Here is a 20626-nt window from a genome sequence, read left to right as displayed (position 1 = left end):
CTGGCCGAGCGGGGCGATGCTTCTGGCGGGCGCGGGGGGCCGCGCGCCGAGGCTTCACGTACCGGTGAGTGGCGGGCGGCTCCTCCCGGCAGCGCCGCATCCGCGGGGCGCGAGCGGGCTCCGCGCTACTCCCCGCGCGGCGCGTTCCGGAGCGGCGCTGCCGCTACGGCTGCTGAGCACGAGCTGCCCCGGGCGTCGTGTGTCTGAGAATCTTGTTATCGTGTCGGTCGGGCTGGCTCCGGAGGACACGCTGAGGCTGCGGGTTGTTTGTGAGACGCCGAATTAAAATAACTTCCCCCAAACGGAGCTCTGACTCTGGGAAAGACTTTTTAGTGATTCGCTCCCCATCCCTGTTGTTTAACTCTCTCATCTCCGTCTTTAGGCTTGGCAGTAACCTGCGCAAGTAGTGATAATATTATCCCGAATACTATGCTGCCACCAAATGTAGGAAATAAGCCCATTATGGCGTAACTTAACAGCGTGGGCTGGTGCTTAGAGCAGCTTCCCTTCTCCTCGGGGACATGTCCATGACAGCCTCACTGCGGCCTTGCAGGCCACTGCTGTCTCCGAGGAAGAGGGGCTTGTCTGCTGGGGCTCCGAGGCTCGCTGCCCGCAACCGTGCGCCACAGACTTACTGTTCTTCTTCGTCTTCTCTTGCAGGGGGGCTATGCTGCCGCTGCACTTCGGCAACTTTGGCCAACTTCGTGCCGAGATGTTAAGCAGTAAATCAACAGAAAGGTGAGGCAGAGGACAAAGCAGACGTTTGGAATCGGAGAGGGCTGTAGTTGGCTAATTGTGATCCTTTGCCTTCTCTTAAAAATAGACTCTAAGTACAGTGACGATTCTACTGAACAGTTTGACAATAAGCCTGGCATCCTTGTCCAGGAGGAAGGTAAGAAAGGCCCTTGACTTCTCAGCAGAGACAAACAACTAGTCCTAGCCAAAACCAGCCTTCTTTGTTTTTAATATTTAATTCTTAAAACCTCCACCTCATCAACATCCCCTTTCAAGTCTCCTCTGAAATCATATCATTCCTCCCTTGTGTATACTTCTCTCTGCTATTATTTATTATTTAACACTTTGTGATGCAGTTTGTGCTGAAAATACTGCACAAAATGAATCTGTTGCATACTTCTTATTGCATTTGGAGACATTTAAGGTCCAGTCCTGTCAGGCACATAAGATTATGCAAGTTTCCCTGGTGATTTCACTGCTAAAAAGCTGCTTAAAGATTTTGCATGATTAGTGCTATGCATGTGCAGAAATAATAACATCATAAAATGATTTATTTTGTGGGCTCTTAATCCTGACTAGCTATAGTACAAGTTTCTTGTTTTGCTGAGATCATGGGGTTTTCCTTAAGAATTCTCCTATAGCTGCAAAGCCTGAAGGATTTAGGCTAGATTCTATCTGCTGGCTTCTATTCCGTGCGAACAGAATGTGACCCTAAGTGGCATATACTCGGAAACAGAACCCAGAACTAGGGAATGCAGGAGCTTGATTTAAAGCTCCTTGAAGAAAACATTTCTTGTGACACCAGAAGACTTTGCTTCTGGGTTCTATGCATCTGACTGAATAAACTGTAAGTTAGCCTAGTTAATCACAAGTTACTTTAGTTATGCTCTCTGTGCCTGTTAGTCCTATTAGCAGTAGAGTTATTTTATCTGTATCATGTCTTAAATATTTACCATGAATTACAGTTCTTGACCAGTCACAGACCCCTTGTACTAGGCCTGCTACAGTTTGTGTTAATGGCTTCATAGCACGTAGCTGTAAGAACACCTACCCACATTATCAAAATACAAAACATTAAGTATAATAGTGGAAACAAGAAAACTTTCACACAGTACTGAGGTACATGTTGGGTCATTATGTGATTTTTATAAAGCCTTTCTCACTGAAGTCAGTCAATAAAAAATTTATTGATTTCAGTTGTCTTTATCAACTGTCCAGAAACACTTAAGATTTCACAGTTTAGCACTATGACCTTCCACTTTTAGGACTTTTCTTATTAGCATTGCTTTAAGGTAAGCAGTAATTACCTATTTTTCTACAGTTTTATCCTATAACTAATGTAACTTGTCTGTGGAACAATTGAGAAGATGAATGCTTCAAGTAGTGTCTACAGAGTTGTCTTCACTCAAGCCTGTATCTATTTAGTTAAGTGAAATACTTAATTTTAGGCATAGACTTTATGCAAAATGAAATACTTCTATTATTTTTTTTATCCCCGTCTTCTTTCCCTTGATTCCACTGAGACGTTCACATGTGGATCAATAGCAAGCTTGTAGCTCAAATATAAACTACAAACTACGCTTTTTCTGGGAAATCTTGTATCAATGTATAACCATGTCTCAGTGGAAGTTATATAAACAGGCCGGCTATCACTGGCAATAGTAGTAGCACTATATTAGCACCTAGAGACCTTAACTGATATGAAGGACCTAGCATGCTAAGCACCCTACAAGCAAACACATAAATGCTGTTAAAACTGTCATAGCCTTAATTAAAAAGCCAACGTACGGTTCTGTTCTCTGTGCACACGTATCAACAACTCAAGGTCCCTACAATATCACCAGATGTGGGTAAATACACTGTGTGCATGTTTATCCGGATGTATAAATTGTTAGTGATGGGCACCTTCATCAGTCCCAGCGGTCAAACCAAGGCTTAAGAGGGCCCAGAAAACGTTTTCAGTGTTAAAGTTCATCCTTCTGTGTCAATGTGGTGCTCTTGAAAACAATTATCATGCCTTTGCAAAACATATTGGTTGGTAAACTTCAAGGGCAGAACCCCTCACAAAACATTCAAAAGAAATTTTTAGTTCATAATACTCTGTATATGTATATATGTATTATATAGGTTCAATTCTGTGCTTAACTGTATAAACTATTAGAACTGATCATTATGGGTTTTTAATGAAGATAATAGAGAATTTGAAAAAGAGTAAAATTAGGACAGAAAGATAACAAATTAACCTGAATGTTGAGGTGGAGATAAATCTGAAGAAGCAATGTACAAAATAATAATTTTATAGAGATACTTCATATAGAACAATTGCAATCACCATGTTCCAAAATCCTTTTTTTTTTTTTAATAATAATAACAATGTTGATACAACCTCTGAGTATCTCTTGCTAGAGAGAATAGTCCTTTGCTGAGCACTAAGCCCCTGGAGCCTCCTAGCCCATCATTAATTCCCAAGAAATGCCGTATAGCTCAGTCATTATTATTAACAGACATTCCAGAGCCATGAAAATCTGTCAAAAAAACAAACAAAAAAAAAAAACCAAAAAAAACCAGCTAGACAGCCTGATCTCTAGTAATATTGATGTGAAAGGCATTTTGTGATAAAGAATGTCATGTAGAAACTGCAGTGAAGCAGTCAACATCTCTTTTCTTGATAGTTATTTCATACTGCAATGGGATGTTTGGATGTATAGATACAAAATATATTGCAGCTGGAAAACAAAAAAGGTGATGATTCTACTATATCAGGCCAAATGACGGCAGCATGTTTGCAAAAGCTAATCCTGAAAAAGTACTTTTAAATGTTAGAATGTGTCCACTGTGGAATAACAAGGTAGCTTGGGACATGAAAGAAATTACCTTAGCATACAAGAGCTGAAGAAACAAAATGCATTTAACAAGGAAACTACAAGAGACCTGGGGTTTACAGATATTGAAAACAGTCTCAGGATTTACAAATATTGTAAACAGACCTGGACCATACAGCATACGAGTTTGTTTTGAACACCTCTACATTCTTGAACCAACATACATCATACAACCCCATCTGCTCTGCTGAAGTTTAGTCATTCCTTCCATTAGGAGAGGAGTATGCTTTGCAATTGGTATTAGGCTAGCTAGATGATTAAAACACAGCTGGTGCTAGACCTTTCTTTTAGTTATAGAGCTAACTCTTCGTAAGCCTTTATTACCTTATTTTGAAAAACTGCCATCATTAGTATCATATCAGTGCAGCACCGTGTGAAAACCTGGCCTGCAGTGTGTTGATACTGAATATACATTTCCTTTTATAGTTCCTGAACAGACATCATTTAAACTAACCTTGCTCTTTTTGTTAAAAGATTGGGACAGAATGAGCTTGTTGTTATAATTTCATGAGTTCATAGCAACTTTAAATGGAACAGCTTACATATTTTACACATCACATTGACTATTTCTTAGTTACTGTCTTCAAGTCTGAAAAAAATACAGCTTACACACAGCACAGGGACCACAATCAAGAGAAATCTTATCAAGCCAACCGGAATGAAAAAGCACAAGAGATTTGTCTTCATGGCTCATTAATGTAGAGAAATTAGTTTATTGCAATTCTACAGTGCTGAAACTACCTATAGCACCTAATATTTTGCTCTTCAGTCTTATTGTAAAACTAAAATTGTAGTAATTGCACAGACTGGGGGTAGGGAACATTCACAGCATTCACTCGTGGAGTGAAATTAATGAAATCCTGACAGTTCTTTTGTAGCTTTAGTTTAATTCAAAGGAAATGGTTTAATTTGGAAAATTCAGATAAATTTAGAGAGTAAATGGATAACTTGCAAATATACTAGATGAAACCCATGGGTACTGCATAGGTCTTCAGAATACAGAGAAAAAAAATGTCGAAATGTCTAAAACAGTTTGAAGCGGTATAGCTGAAAAATGAGTTGTGCCCCCAGGTTTGCCTGTTGCACAGCTATTGCTCTGATTCTGAACAAGGAAAACTGCCAGTCAGTTTCTCTCTTTGGCAAGACTGATGTTGCTTTTGAATTGTAATATTATTGCAAATACCCAAGAACAGTATATGTTTCTGCTCCTTAAAATTAGGCTGCCATGGAATTTAGATCTGGAATGATTGGCCAGGTGTCCAAAGATTGCTGCAACAGACAAAGAAGGCTCTGCAGATCATTCCAAAACTCATGCCAACAAAATCTTTGTCTTGTTACAAAAAAAAAAAAAAGGCTACAGCAGATCAAAAGAACAATTGGAACTGCTTTTGTATCCTTCCTCCTGAAAACGCAACTACCTTTGTTCCCATGAGTTCAACTTTTCAAGGCCGAGAGGAAGCCTTTTTAAACAGACCTAAAAAAGCATTAACATGTTTCAAGGTTATAGGCAGTAGAATAGGCTGTATACTGTGCCTGACCATAGAGAAGCTGTGCTTAGACACTGAAGACGATACAGCAGAGAAAGTTTTCTAATCCTCTGCTGTCTGTCCCTGGCATATGTTAGAACAGCTAAGGAGCAGATCTAACCAATACCTTGTCTAAAAAAATTCCTGAATGACTTTATATAACCTCTGTTATACTGGTAACTCAGGTTCTGGTCTAGCACGCCCTTCCTCCATGCCTGGAACGCCGGTGGACAGGAGCTGGAACAGGAAGCAGTCGTACTGATCCGTCAGTTTTAGTCTGTCAGTTTTGGCACTATTGACTCTCAAGGGCTAGAAGTGAGTCATAAGTCTCAGAAGTAAAGAAACTCCTCTTCACAGAAGCATAAGGTTGCTCTATTACATAATTAACAATAGATTTTAGCTACCATATATTTTGTGTGCCTTCCAAAATGTATCACCAGGCAACCAAAATCAAAATTCTTATTAAACATTAGACCTTTTTAGTGCATCTCCCTGACAATAAGCTTTAATCATCTCTCTCCATATCATTATCACAATATGTCCATCCAAGGCTTAAAGTATTTTGTATCTTATATATAGTAATAATATATAGATGCAGGAACTTTCACATTTGTGAAGAAGAAGATTGCTCTGACAGTTCCATTTTAAAAAAAATGTTAGCTGTTAAAAGATGCTCAGCAGTTTAAAATGATGAGTAAGTCATAAGGGAGATGAAATAATGGGTACAGAGAAAGTAAAAATGGTCAGAGTTCTGTGATGCTTTTTTGATTATATGACATTGCAAATTTCATGGGGCTATCAGGTTCACTTACGTATCACGTCTGGCCACAAGTCTCAAATTTGATTTTCAAAGGTTAATATCTGCAGTCCAATTCAGTATCTACCAAATCAACAACTGTCTTTCCATTGTTTTAAAGTGGAAACTGCAGTGGGTGATTTTGTTCAGAGACGCTGAATAATCACAGCTTACGCAGAAATCGCCAGATGTCTGAGTGGTCAGTACTTCTGAAAATTGGGTCACATATTTAAAAGCCTAATAACGAATTCAAAGACTAAATGTAGGCACATATGTTGGAAAGTTGTTGATGCTCACAAATACACGTACAGGTCCCAGACCAGGCTTTGAGGCAGATAGTAACAATTGTCCCTTCTTAACTCTACTTGACAGTCAACATGAAGAGTAGTATCAGAGCTGGCTCCAAAGGGATTTGCCTATCTGCCCCCCCAGAGTCAGAGCCAGTGAAAAGAAATTGTCAGCCAGGTATGCTGACAGATGAGTCAAAAAACCACAAAGATCTCAAAGTGGGAAAGTAAATGCAGTTTGCTATATTTTCTTCCTAGAGAGCATTGTGATAATGTTAATAGGATTTATCATTGATATTTCTCAGCACAGTGCAACTGTGTTATACCTATCTTGAATATCTATCTAGAACGCCTGTCTAGGTGTTATATCTATATGGAACAAAATGACATCAGTCCAATCTCCTTGCTCTTTTCATCATGTTAATAATACACTGAAAAGTAAACGCTTAAAGAAACAAAGTGCTTTGTAGCAAAATGTTTGTTAATTGTTCTTTTAATTTTTTTCTTGTGGTTTCATAAAGTATATTTGCCTAAAGTTTTTATTATTATTATTATTATTATTATTGTGAAAGTGCAGTGATCCTACAGCTGATAAATAATGGGAAAAATAAAAGGATTTTAACTGTAACGTGAAATACATATCAGGGAATCTTGAGAACTGGTGCAAGAAGATGCTGAGAGCAGATCCTAGTGGTGTCTATTTGCTGTCATGTTCATTTAAATCAGCAGATTATCTCTTACCTCATAAATATAATCTAATTTCAATAACATACATAGAATATCTGCTGCCTAACAAATATATAGGAGATTACTGCAGACTATGATAAGGTTAAACACATTTTTAATACATGATGCTGGTACCTGAGAGCACAGTTTTCAGAATGGATTACCTGATCAGCATTTGTATAGTCAAGTGACATTGGCATAAAATGTAAAGGAACTGCAATAGAAATCCTTTCATGTAATATGGAAATTATGTATATATAGGGTTGGTTATAATGGAATATTTTTTAAAAGGACAACTCACAATTTTCTTGGGTGTGTGGGAATTAGTCTGTCATTCACTCCCACACACCTGACAGAAAGCTGGCCTCTTTAAAGTCAGTTTTGTAATTTATATACACCTTGAAGTCTTAAATATGATTTTCCAGTTTAACAAATTCTCCCTGTGAATATAGTGATTGTATTTCTTCTTTAAACAGAAAAAATAACAAAATTAAGAAGGAAATCACAAGTAATTTCTATGTAAAATAGAATAACAGTTGAAATGAAGTAATCCTTGATAAAAAATAAAATGAAGAAGAAACAGATAATTTAGATGATGGAATAATGCAATCACTTTCCTACATAAACAATGCAAGTATTTCAACATATAAAATGATCATAAGTGAAAGAGAACAGGCATCTCATAATAACTGATTATCTCACGTTTTTCATAATGTTCAGCTCAAGCTGAAAAAAAGTGCTGCATACCAACATCAGAAAGAGATCCTACATGCAAAGATTGAACCTGGGTCCAATTTTCAGTCTTTTCATCTCATCACAAAGGATTTTTGTAGTATTAGGTCTACTGGTTGTCATTAATTACTTATTAACAGCTGTACACTGAGGACAAAGTCTTGACTAATTAGTGTTAATAGAAACATTACCATTGACTTCAATGGAGTGAAGATTTCACTCTAAGGATCAAGATTTAATGAGTTTATTCTCACTGAGATATTCTTTATAGGACATAAAGTTCCACTGGTTTCCATAGGGTCACTTTATAAGTTTGGTATTATTCATAATGAACATGAAAAAATTTAGCATTAAAGTATATAGAAAAATATAGGAAAAGTTAAAGGAAAAGAGACAAAAATAACAGAGATAACGACCATATTCTGATGCCTACTATATGAGAGAATATAGAAATATTTAAGGAAATAATATTTTCACATCCAGCTCATCTTAAGTTCCAGTGCAGATACCTATACATTGCTCAAAGTGTATTAAAACAGCGCTCTGGTTTCTGTGTCTGTGTCTAAGGCACACTGAAGCCCAAGGGAGGCATGATCTGCTGGCAAAGTGATAAGCACAGCTCTCTAGCACATATGCTGAGAGGAGCTGCCTGCCCTACCAGGGAAGCCAATAAAAATCAGCAGTCCTTTTCAACAGTGCTTTTTTCTACCTTCCTCCCTACATCCATCCTAAGCAACTTTTCTGTGCCCTGACAGTAAAAGAGGGTGAAGGCTACTTCTCTCTGAGTTCATGACCTTTCCCTACAGTTATATTCCACTGGGACAAGAGAAGAGTCATCCCTATGCCATGGACAGATAAAATTTTCTTGGCAGCTGGCCTACAGCTGTGGAGTTCATGCCCTGATGATGCTTGAACAATTACAGATCTCAGCTCCTTCAGAATGAAATGTAAAATCCATTGTTTTCATCTACCTGTTCCACAGTAATAATAATGGGAATAATAAAAACCATCCCTGCTAGGACATGAACAGAGAGCTAGAGATCCTTTACCATGATTACCCTTAGAGCTTGCAAAGGTGTTCTGATACCATGGTGATGAACACAGTATAATTGCCAAGATAGATGATGGATCCAGCTGGCACTTCTCCTTCCTCCCCCACACATCATGGTGCTCACCACAACAAATTTATGATTTAGTCCTAAAATCTGTTGAGTCTTGTTGGTCTTTATCAATTTTCTTGCAGAAACTGCGAAATGTTCTCTTCACGTTTTTTGGTTTAGTCTAGACTGATGAGAGGTGCACAGTGTTTGCAGAAATGACACCCATATGGTATCTTATTCTCCTATTGTTTAATGGACAAAAAAGCTTCTCTGAAACCCTAGGTGATTAATAAATAAATGTCAATTCTCCTTCTTGGTGAAAAAATATTCCATATACCTCTCTGTCTTCTATGTCATCTTAGGCAAGATTTACCCAGAACAATATTATTACGTTTGTCCAGGTGTGATTTGAGCTTCTTTGTTCAGAAGCTCAAAGAGAAAGTCCTCTAAATTAACTCCTATCTTGCACTTTTTCTATTTACATAGGATTTATACAAGGATGACAGTTCTTATCTAAAAGACAAATACCTTCTAGATTAGGCTATGTAAGAATATTACAAATGTCTTTTCTTCAAGAAAGAAAAAGTGTGAAAAATAATAGCAATCTCCTTAGTTTACAAAACCTTTGTCAGGATATTTACTCAACTCTAGGTTTCAAATAGAAAGCACTGCTATTTAAAATTTTTACAAATTCTTAATAGCCGCTTTACCCAAAAATGCCATTGCACCCTGCACTACTCTGTGTCTTTGCTGTCAGTATTATTATATATCTAAGACTGAATGGGTATGGACAAGGTGCCTGTAGAACAAGGTACTATCAGGAGAAAGTGAAAGAAGTTTGAACTGCTGTTGCAGGGAAAGCAGATATCATTCTCCAAGGTTTAGAAATCCTTTATTCAATATCCTAGCAGTTAAGAGTAAAACATATTTTTGCTAAGAAATTAATACCAAATTTTAGCTATCTGTGTACAAACCTGGATGCTTCCAAAACATTTAGACTTGAGAAGCTAGAGGAAGTAGTTAATATTGAGACAGTATTTGTAGATGGAATTTTAATGGACCTAAATGGGACTGGTGCTCCTTTCACCCGGGGGAATTTGTCCCATTATCCGCTTGAGGTGCAGAATTCTGATTAACCAAAGTTTAGCCAGAAAGCAAATTAGTGCTAAAGCGTGAAAACCAGAGCTTTGAGACTACCAGCATAGCCTTTATGCTAGCTTTTTTCATCCAAAGAGTCCAATTAAGCAAACCCGGCAGAAGTCTTAAGAGCAAATACTCTCTGCTGGTAAAAAACTGATCGCTCTTTTGATTAAGACAAAGGGTGCCTGTCTGCTCTATGGGGGGCTGAAGAGGAAAAACAGAGCTCAGCTTCCAAGACTAGGAATGCATTTCAGCAATATCAGAACTACACGGATTTTTTCTGGATTTGGAAGCTAAGACCAGAGGCTGGAAATTCTAGTACCGGTCAGTTTATGATATCACTATTTTTGGCTGACAGTAAGGTAACAGATACTTTTTAGGTCAGGGCTTCTCAGTCTGTTTTAAGACAGGCTTCCCATCCCTATTTACAATAGATGGACTTCAAGCATCATAGCATACCAAGTGCATGAACAGACCATACACAGATCTCTAAAAGCCTTAAAATGCACAGTGGGAGAATCCCTAGTACATGTCCAGCTATATTGGCTTATCAAACCTGCATTGGGATAGAAATTTGGACTTATGCAAACAGTCAGTTCAGTCCCAAATACCTTCTTAAAAGAAGGTTTAAGCAAGATAGAAGCAGTGCACAGACTTTATCATGATTCTCTGCACAGATTCCTTCTCCTTTCTAGATGAACGAAAATGTGCTGAGTTGTGTAAATACCTTGTTTATATAGCTATACTTTTTATATTTAATAATATTTAAACTTTGACTACAGCTTGCCTGAAAATAAATATGTAAAAAAACCTGGCTTCTAGTTTAATTTGTCCTTCTCTTGAGCAAATTAGCCTTGAAGATTTCTGGAAAGGCAAACAGTAGTTGCTTTCCCATCATCCTACTCCAGCAAAGAATGTGATAATGTCCATGTAGGTAAGCTTTGAGATATAATCGTGAATGCTGTTCTGCCAAAAGTTCATCACTGGCAAATTCTCACCAACTCAGAATTCTTTAATACTTTGCACCGAAATAATCAAACAATACGGTGGCAGCTTAGACTAGGCTTAAATGTGCTTGAGAGCTGACGAAAGCAAAAAATTACTGACATTTTGGAATCAGGAATAAAAGAAATTTGTCATATACAAAAGTAAATATTGTAGTGAGGTGCAGCTTGTTGATATGGCATTACATCACATTATGTTACATAAGCATAGCATATCAAGATCTTCATCCACTGAATCAGATTCATCTGTCATTTATATATTTTTATGTATTATATAAGCATTTTGTATACTCATTGTATATAAACATATGCTTTTTCCCCAAAGCCAGTTAATCCATTCCATAATGCCTAAATTTTAACTTTTTTTTCCATAAAGACTGTCACTCAGAGAGGAATCTCAAATGCAGTCTCAGGTACGCAAGCTTTCTATATAGGACATATACAGAGTTAGATCCTCAGAAGGATGATCCTAAAAATCTGCATGCTGACTGGAAAACATGGCAACCAATAAGGAAATGCTGATCACAGAGGTCCCAGTGTCCTTCTCTGGAGGTTAAATAGCTGGCTGAAGATATCAAGCAGGTGTCTCTAGCTATTCAATTCCAGAAGCTGAGCACTTGGAAAGAATCCCACTTTTATTTTCTCAGCATGGGAAGAACTGGTCCCTGTTTTCTTTCTGTTGTTTTTGTTTTGCTTTCTTAACACAAATCATTAATAAGAGATGAGAAAGCTTCTTCAGATTAAGATGAGAAAGGAGAAAAGCACTACTTTTCAAAATTCAGGTGGTAGGACGAGTAATGCACCAACATTAGATATACATTACTGTGTCTCCAGTCAGTGATTACTTGTTCATATTCAAGGCCTTTCTTCAAGGCTCTCACTGGAGTATAACATAATTCCTGTGGCAGCTGCAACTCAAAAGGTCACTGCATTCATTGCAAACATCTTGAGTTATGGAACTGATCATGAAATGGGAGTAAGGAAACACCTCTTTAGATTTTAAGCGTCAACCCCAAAGATCAAAACCTTGTACTGGATTTATAAGCAGTTGAATGTGATTGATGACATTTCTTCCATCCATGCTAAGACATAAATGTAAAAAAAAGATTTATAAGGAAGAGACTTATGCATAACCACCTAACTTACTTTGACTTAGCCTGTGCTACAGATTTAATTAAAAGACAAAAGGTATATTTGTATTTTCTTGATATTAAAGTTAATTGGTAAATACCAATCCCAATACCAGCTGGCAATCTTGACATCTGTGTGAGAGCCTTGGCTAGGATGTTAATACCCAAACACTACCAACCTACACTCTCCTAGGAATGATAAACTCATATTTTTCTCATTTGATTTCTTTCAATTTAGGAGTCAAAACGCATAGGAATGTATCATGCTTTTGATCTATGCATGTAATTCCAAATGACAACATATACAGTGTGTATGCCATAGCCTCAGTCATTAGGAAAGTTTTCAGCATCCATTTATTTTATTTTTTATTTCCTCCTAGGCACTTATTGTGTTCTTTCTACCATGCTGAGTTCTTCTTATGTTTAGAAATATTGTAGAACTGCAAGAGGAGCACAGTCAATTAATTCCTTCATTTGAATAATTAAACATTTTAAATATTCCCTCCATACCTTATGTTCAGCTACAGATATATTATTAATAGTATCTTGTATTTGTGCTGAAAGAGAATGTTAGGCACATAATTCCTAGAACCTGGGGAGGAGAACATTTCTTGACACTATGAATTTACCTACCCAATGACAAAGTTATCTTGTTCTAATTCAAACATGTTTCACACTGTAATAATTACACCACATGAATGTTGTGCTTTTTTATGAAAAATTCAGCAGTTAATTATTCAAAAAAATTGTTATGGCTGATGAATCCATCCCACTGTGTTCAACAAAAATGTTAATTGTGCTTCACTATTTTTAGGATATTCCTGTTTTATCTTTCATGCCAACAGTTTATTCTATAAATTCTGTGCAGACCACTGTGTAAGTTCAAGACCATAGGTTCATAGCCCTCCTGTCTATTGTCAAATGAGTGTCATAAATATGCTATGGTTAAGAGTTAGTTACATCTCTGCTTGTTGAGTGCATTCCTGTTGACAAACAGGTCTTTACTTCTTTGGATTGGCTTTATATAATTTTCCCATCCTTAGCCCCACTCCTGAACAACAGCGTTCCATGACTACCGTGCTTGTTGAACAAGTTTGTCTAGGGTTAGTAGCTGTAGTTCAGGAGATTGTATCCAAAGGCACATAGAGACCAATCTTCTTAAATGAGTATAACAGGTGACAGTTCTAAGTGAATATCTCTGTCTTTAATTCTTAAGCATCTGTTTGATCAGTATGTACATCAAGATTAGTCTTCACCTTCTTGGTTGCCTTTTTGGACAATCCCAGTATATTGAATTAACTCAGTATATGCCCACAGTAATCACAATACCTAGATATTAGTAAGTGACAGACAACCTGAAATCCATCTCTTGATCATGTCTGATTAATTTCAGTCAGGCTATAAGAATTTAATGGGAGTTGCTCTTAATGGAAAGATACTACCTTAATGAAAGAGCTTTACTCCTTCAGATACCCCAAGATCTGTAATTTATTATCTATTAATAGAATTGCCATGATGTCTACAAGATAATACACTGACCTGCACCCCAAAATTTAGATGACCTCGGGTCTTAGTTTTATCTGATTTCAAAGCTAGAGTGTCTGAAGCACAAATGGATGGAGAAAAAAATTTTTTTGCAAGGTCACAGAGTAAATTTGCCACAGAGCTTAGCACTGAACATAGCACTCTTCTAATTCTTAGCCTACCATTGCACAGAACATACAGCTTCTATACATTCTCCACCACATATGCTTGCAAAAAACTGGCAAATACGAAAATCTTTAATGGTACTGCATTCATCTGGAGAAGAGGCACTTAATTTGTTGATTTTGCCTGCTGTATAGGGGAAGTATCTTCACTGTGATCATCCTCCAGCAAATGTAGGAATGTGTCGATAAGACCAAGCATGATTTCCAACAATAAAATTTTAGTTTCTCATTTTTTTCAAAACAGAAGAAATACAAAGAGGGAGAAAGCCCATTTCCTATCAGGAATTAAAATCTGCATTTTTCAAAAGATTTTCATTTTATACTTAGACATGTTACATTTGTTTACAGAGATCTGAAAAATGCTGGAGGGTTTAAAAATTTAAAGAACACCACTATGGGAATACACACTATGTTTTATTATCATTAACTTAGCTGCTATGAGTAAGTGCAACTGGAAGAAATCTGGAAAAAAAAAAACCAAACAAACTGTAAAGAGCAAGCCATGGGAACTTTTCACTTCCTTCATGTGATCATATCTTGTCTAGCTCTCAGCATTGCCTGACCACCCATCTGAACCTTAGTATATTCCTCAGGCATCATGCAAATATAGATAGGATTATAATTGTAATGCCAGAGATGTTCTTTTCTTACATAAGAAATTTATAAGAGGTATTCCACACTACTAGATTTGGGAGCAAAAGGACATTTTTTTCAGGGTCAGACTGATAGGTTGTTGAATTTTGGGGAAGGGATGAGGAACAGGATGACAGGCAGGATTTTGCTGGTTTCTGTTGCATATGCAGCACAGATCACCTCTTAGAAATATGCAGCCCACACACCTAACAAATATACTTTATCTGAGATGATCGTTATTTTTCCTGTGTTCTGGGTTTTATTTAGTTTACTACAATTGATATTGAATTTGTTACGGGGAATACATTAGAATGAAGGACTAGTTGGTCCTTTCTACATCTGGTTCCAGAACATACTGTCACTGTATTAACAAAGAATAATAATGAGGAGAGAACTTGCCTGCAAAGAATACAGCAAGAAACTAAGTCTAGTAATTTACTTTACTATCTAGAGAAATATATTCTCTCAGAACAAAAACTGAGAAAGAAATCAAAGTGTATGGTTAAGAAGTTTGTATTAAGGGAGTTTCACAGGCTATGCCTATATTTTATTCCCAAAGCAAGCATTTTACTACTAGGACTGAATGACAAATTCAATTCACTGCTGTTACCTAAAAAAAGTCTCTTTAACGGTATAGTATGTTTCCATCGTTGGAGTCTCTTTCTCTGAACTGATTTTTAAATCTAAATGTAGTCCAAATGAGCATTAAACAGATTCTTTAGAAAAATAAATCATTCCACTACTTTGAATGATTGCATGGAAAAGGCACCTGTTAAATTTAGCATCTATTTAATAATGAAAGGTATTATATTACTATATTGATATTGATTTCTTTGATTGTTTCAATGAAGATTAATGTTTTCTTAAGGTAAATAATCACCTCCGCTGACTGAGGATTAGCTTATGTCAATATATTTTTATATTGATAGAAAATAAAGGTCAGTATCTAAATCTTATAGAACGGCAATTCTCAGATTTGCAGTTATAAGCTAAGAAATGCTTGGCTTTGTGAGGAAAAAAAGATGTACCACCTTAGGAGTTCAGTATTCGTGATCTTTTCCACCAATACAATGACAAACTGACTTAATTCTGATCTCCTGCTACAATGGCGTTAAATTCATTAACATTTTATTCTTACCAACATAGATTAGAGTGAAGGCCAGTGTATTTAATCTGATATCCTCCTCTCTTTTTGTTTGCTTTTCTCAGCTTTGCTCCTAACCATCCTGTTCTTTTTCTAGGCTCTTCTCCCTGCTTGAAATCCTCTCGATCATGTGTGCCAAGTATAATCTTTTCTTTTAAATCCATCCTCAAAATACATTTCTGACACAAAGACTCTCAAAGCATAACTCTGCAAGATTGCCACCATTCCTTGAACTCATACCATGTCTTATATGTGCCTAATAGTTTTGTCCCAAAAGCTCTTGTTGCTTTCATACAAAGGTGAATCCAAAGTCATGTCAGTGGAAGCCCTTCTACTGACTTGAAGTGAGCATTGCAGAACAGCTCTGTAATGCATAAAACATGAACAAACATTTTACACAATTCCTACAATAATGGCATTGCAGCCTTCAGAATCGATCTTATTTTTTCACTATCAAATTGGATTTTATATGTTCATTTTCTGATACAGTTACATGTTAAGATCTTTTAATTTATTGTGTCTCAATTTTACCATTTGGAAAATGACCAGACTAATTCTCACTCATCTTGTAAAATAATATCATAGATATATGCAAATATACTTGAACTATTATGCTTATGTTCTGAAAGTTAAGAAAAAGAATGGACCTCTTACTAAAATTAGGGAACCATACCCACATGTTTTTGACTGCTGCATAGTGTATTAGAGTATCTTTCTTATCACATTGCACAAACTGTGCATGTATTACCTATTACATTTCCATAAGCCTGAGATGTTTTTAGAAGAACAGTTTCTCAGTGTATTTTCACCCTTAAAAGTATTGCAAATCAAAGTATTTGCATCCCCAACTGCCTAGTTTAGAGTTGTCATGCAGGGATTCATTTCAATACATTTGAACTTTAAATAGAAAACCAACTGTGAACAAGAAGAATAGTCTTTTGAACATATGGCCAAACTGAAAGTGAATGTGACAACCTTTTCCTGTGTTGTCTGTAAACTTCCTGTCCTGATTTAAGTATTTCTTTCAGTGTAGCATAGCTACTTACTGCTGAGATGGTCAGACTCCAGATCTACCACGATCACATATAAATTAAGATTACATCTGTGTGCCTGTCTGCCTACACATAATCTTGATTTGTGTTTGTGCTTCTAGCGCTTGTCTGCTTAAGTCAGTTATGCAAATACATGCTCATCCTTTGCACATGCCCATGTGGATATGTCCTTCCTCTTTCAGTGGGAGAATGGTAGTCTGGCCAAACCAGCAGGAACAAAATCAGTCCTTGGGGTCCCAACTTCTAAAGAAAAGAGGATTACTCGCTCCTTTGGATACTTAATGTCCGCCCTTTTTGCCTTTTACTACTACAGGGGAAGAAAACTGAATATTGACTATTTTCAGTGATAACTGAGAACAACAGTGCAGAGGCAGAGTCTAGCAGGTATGGGATCTGAAAAAGTCCAGGACAGATGAGTGCATGTTTCAGCTCTAAATCTTCTTCCCTCACAAAAAGACAGTGAAGGAGGAAAGTAGCCCAAGTTCAGGACTAATGCAAAACAGGTAGATTATTTTTGCTTGGCAGGAGATACAGTTTTGTCCTCATCTATTATTAATTTTGTAAGTAAAAGTTTTGTGGTGTATGTTAGTTTTCACTCGTAAGTCAGCCTGTGTGTAGCTCTACCTGTGTTCAGATTTGATCTCTATCTCTTTTTACCCAAGAGCTGTAAAACACTTACAGATCTTTAGACCAGGAACCTGAGAGAAGCGTAAAATGTAATTTATTACTGAGATAATACTATTGAAAAATGGACCCTTAGAGTTATCTAACACTTAATAGAAAAGGAAAGGTCCTTGAAAATCTGAGAAGCTTAGTGCTAACTAAAGCTGAAAGAGAGTCTACACTGAAACATAAAAAAAAAAGTAGTATTTAATTTTGAAATAATATTTTCTACAAATGAAACTAAGATGTTTGCAATAGCAATAACTATCTATTTATTCAGCTTCCTTCATCAGTCTCTTAACTCATTTTCTTCAGTCATTACTTGAGTGATAAAAAACTTAAATGGGTCGTTCATGCTTAAATTAATCTGTGGTTTTCCCAGAGTAGCTTCTTTGTTCATCTCCAGCTTTAATTACTCGGGAAAAAAAAAAGTTTTGCTTAATAGAAATTCATGGCAAAATAGATGCACCTTTCAGAAGCCATCCTGTCTCAGGAAGTTCAGTAACTGCTCTATTAGTGAAATCACAGACAGTAAAGCCAAATTTAAGATTATTTCACATGCAAAACCTGACACACAAAATAAGTGATTAGGCAAGTACAGAAGGGATCTATGAAGGCTTTACAGGACAAAAAATATTTTTCCAAGACAGCAAAGATTCACTCTCACTGCCGATGGAATATATTGGTAAGGCTATATTTTGAGGGGGGAGTAGTGGGAGCCTGGAATCTGTGAAGGCCAACCAGCAAAAGACGTTATTTGTCTGGCTGAGACATAACTACAAGTTCCACTTGCACAGAGGAGGACAGTTCTATGGCATCAAACTTCACTCAGCATCTACACAGGCTCTCAACTTTGGAAAATGGAATGACAGTGGTTCCTCTGTCTTTCACTGATTTTTTGTAGTCACTAAGACAATATTTTTTTCGCAGCATGATCTGATATAGCTGTTTCTTTATGTCCAGTTTCTTATATCCAATCTGACTGGTGATGCATGTGTGCTTCTCAAAAAATATCTGGTTAGACAAATGATCTGCAAAGAGCCTGTCTGCCAAAATGTAGGAGATATTTATTTCTTGTGCATTGTTTTCTAATTTCTCCAAACAAAAGAATCCCTTGTTAAAAAAGAAAATGAATTTTCTTTATACAATAAATTCCTTGTATAAAGGAATTTCCTTGAATTTCCTTGAAATTCCCTTGAAAGAGGGAATATCTTTTTTCAAAAAAAAAACCAAATTATTTGCATGTCATCTGTAATATAAAAATGAGTTTATCCAGTTTGAAAAATAATTCTCTGCTTTGAACAAGGGAACAAAGGGATTTTCCTAGCACTTCTGCAATGCATTTTGAGTCAACCAGTATAACAGTAAAACAAGAACGTCCTTGTTGTGTGCCTAGTTGAAAAAAACATCTAAGTGCTCTGATTGTTTATTGAATTTTGATACTTGGAGGCTTGCTGCTGCTTTTCTTTTTTGGCAGAAATAGCAACTGCAGTTAATGATCATCTGGGTTTTTATTTTTTTCTAATAAGATATCATTTATCAGCAAAGAAGGAGAAAGGAATCTGAGAGTCATGCATACAGATGCATAAACTAAATACTGCCTCTTTTGCCAGATTGCTGCTTTTGCTTGTACATTAATGGAAAATCTGTTTGTTTAAAAATAAGACAAGTCCAACGAGTCCAACCTTTAGATCTAGATGTGAAGTAAAAGGGTCTTAAAGCTAGATTTTGTTCTCAGACAAATTCCAATAGTGTTTACCTGGAGCCTGTGGTACACAGATACATGCAGATACATGCAGATACATATAGACCAGAATTTTCAAATGTACCTATATGTCTAATTCCAGTTTGTGACAGGAGAGGTCTCAATGAGCCCCATGAATTTAGATACAAACAAGTGCTGTCTTGTTTTGAATGGAATAATTCTGGATATGCGCAGAACTCTACATGTATAGAGGACATTTAAGCTGGGAAGTTCTTGGAGAGTTTGGGATGAATTGGCAGTCAATCAGCTATTCAGGAGTAGAAACTTAATGTGTCAAAAATATTATGCACCAGTTCAAAGAACCACCTCTAGCCTAGCTCTTGTATTTTCTAGAGTGGTGACTGATCATGGCTTTTGAATTTTCTGGTAGCACAAAGCCCCAAATATTCAATGAAAGCTGCAAGTACTCAGTGTCTCTCAAAATGAAATCTCAAGATAGGGAATCAGAGGCACCATGAATAAAGCAGACCAATGGAATATTTGGCTGCACATAAGATGAATGAGATATCTATTATAATCTTACAAAAATGGCCAACATCTAGATAGAACCTGTATCTGTGTCAGAAATGGGAATTCAGTGTGCAAAACAAATTGAGTTAAATAGTGTGTTTAACTCATTACATCAACTTTTATATCTCTCATAGTTACAGTGATTCAAGGAATATATTATAGGTTTCTTGAACAAATGGAGCCTGCCCACACTAAATGAGTCAGATAAAAATCAATTACATTGTGGATTCTTAACTGTGGAAATAATCAATGCCATCTTTGTTCCCTCCTTAGCAACAAAATATTGGTCCTGGTCAACTGATCTTTCTAAGTTGGTTTGTGCAAAATATTTTTATTTTTTTTTGTATCTTATCAGTCATTGTTATTGTGTTTTGTGGACCCTTTGAGAATGGAAAGCTCTTTGGTATCAAACCCCCAAATTAACAGGATCATTTTTAACATTGATATGCATTCTTTAGTGGAGTTACTCATTCGTGTTCATACAGAATGTAAAAAAGGGCAGACCTTATGCTTTATCATACTCTGTAAGTTTTTAGACTCAGATTGGTCAATTTGTTTATATTGCCATAGTCATCCAGAAGTCTTTTACTCTCAGCAATAGAATGGGAGGTGGGGACAGAATCAGCTAGTATGAGACAGTACTGCAAGTTTTCAAAACTTACTGATTTTCATCCATTAGCTGGTTTGGGGGGAGAAGAGTAGGAGGGATATTATATGCCAGATCTTCCAAAATGTTACATCTGGTAGGACTGTAATTCATTCTGCTATTACAGGATCAATGGCAGTTGGAAGAAGAGATGAATAGAAAACAATCTTGAAACATCAAACTCTTTATTTATTCAGCCTGCGTAAGTCCATATTGTCTCTAAACAAACACAATGATGTGATCCTTTTTATTTCATCAGGTTTTATTAATTCCCCTCATCTTCTCTAACTTATCCCTCAAGGATGCATATATATTAGGATGCATTGAAAACAGATGTTGATAATCCTACGTGTGATGTTTACACCTCCAACCTTCATTGGATTCCCTGAATTCCAGATGGCATACAGTCATTCTATTCTATGTATAAGATTAAAAGGGTTTAGCTT

The sequence above is a fragment of the Apteryx rowi genome, unplaced genomic scaffold (assembly GCF_003343035.1).
Source record: "Apteryx rowi isolate R43461 unplaced genomic scaffold, aptRow1 scaffold_186, whole genome shotgun sequence".
In the NCBI taxonomy this organism is placed as follows: domain Eukaryota; kingdom Metazoa; phylum Chordata; class Aves; order Apterygiformes; family Apterygidae; genus Apteryx; species Apteryx rowi.
This window is presented reverse-complemented; position numbering follows the sequence as displayed.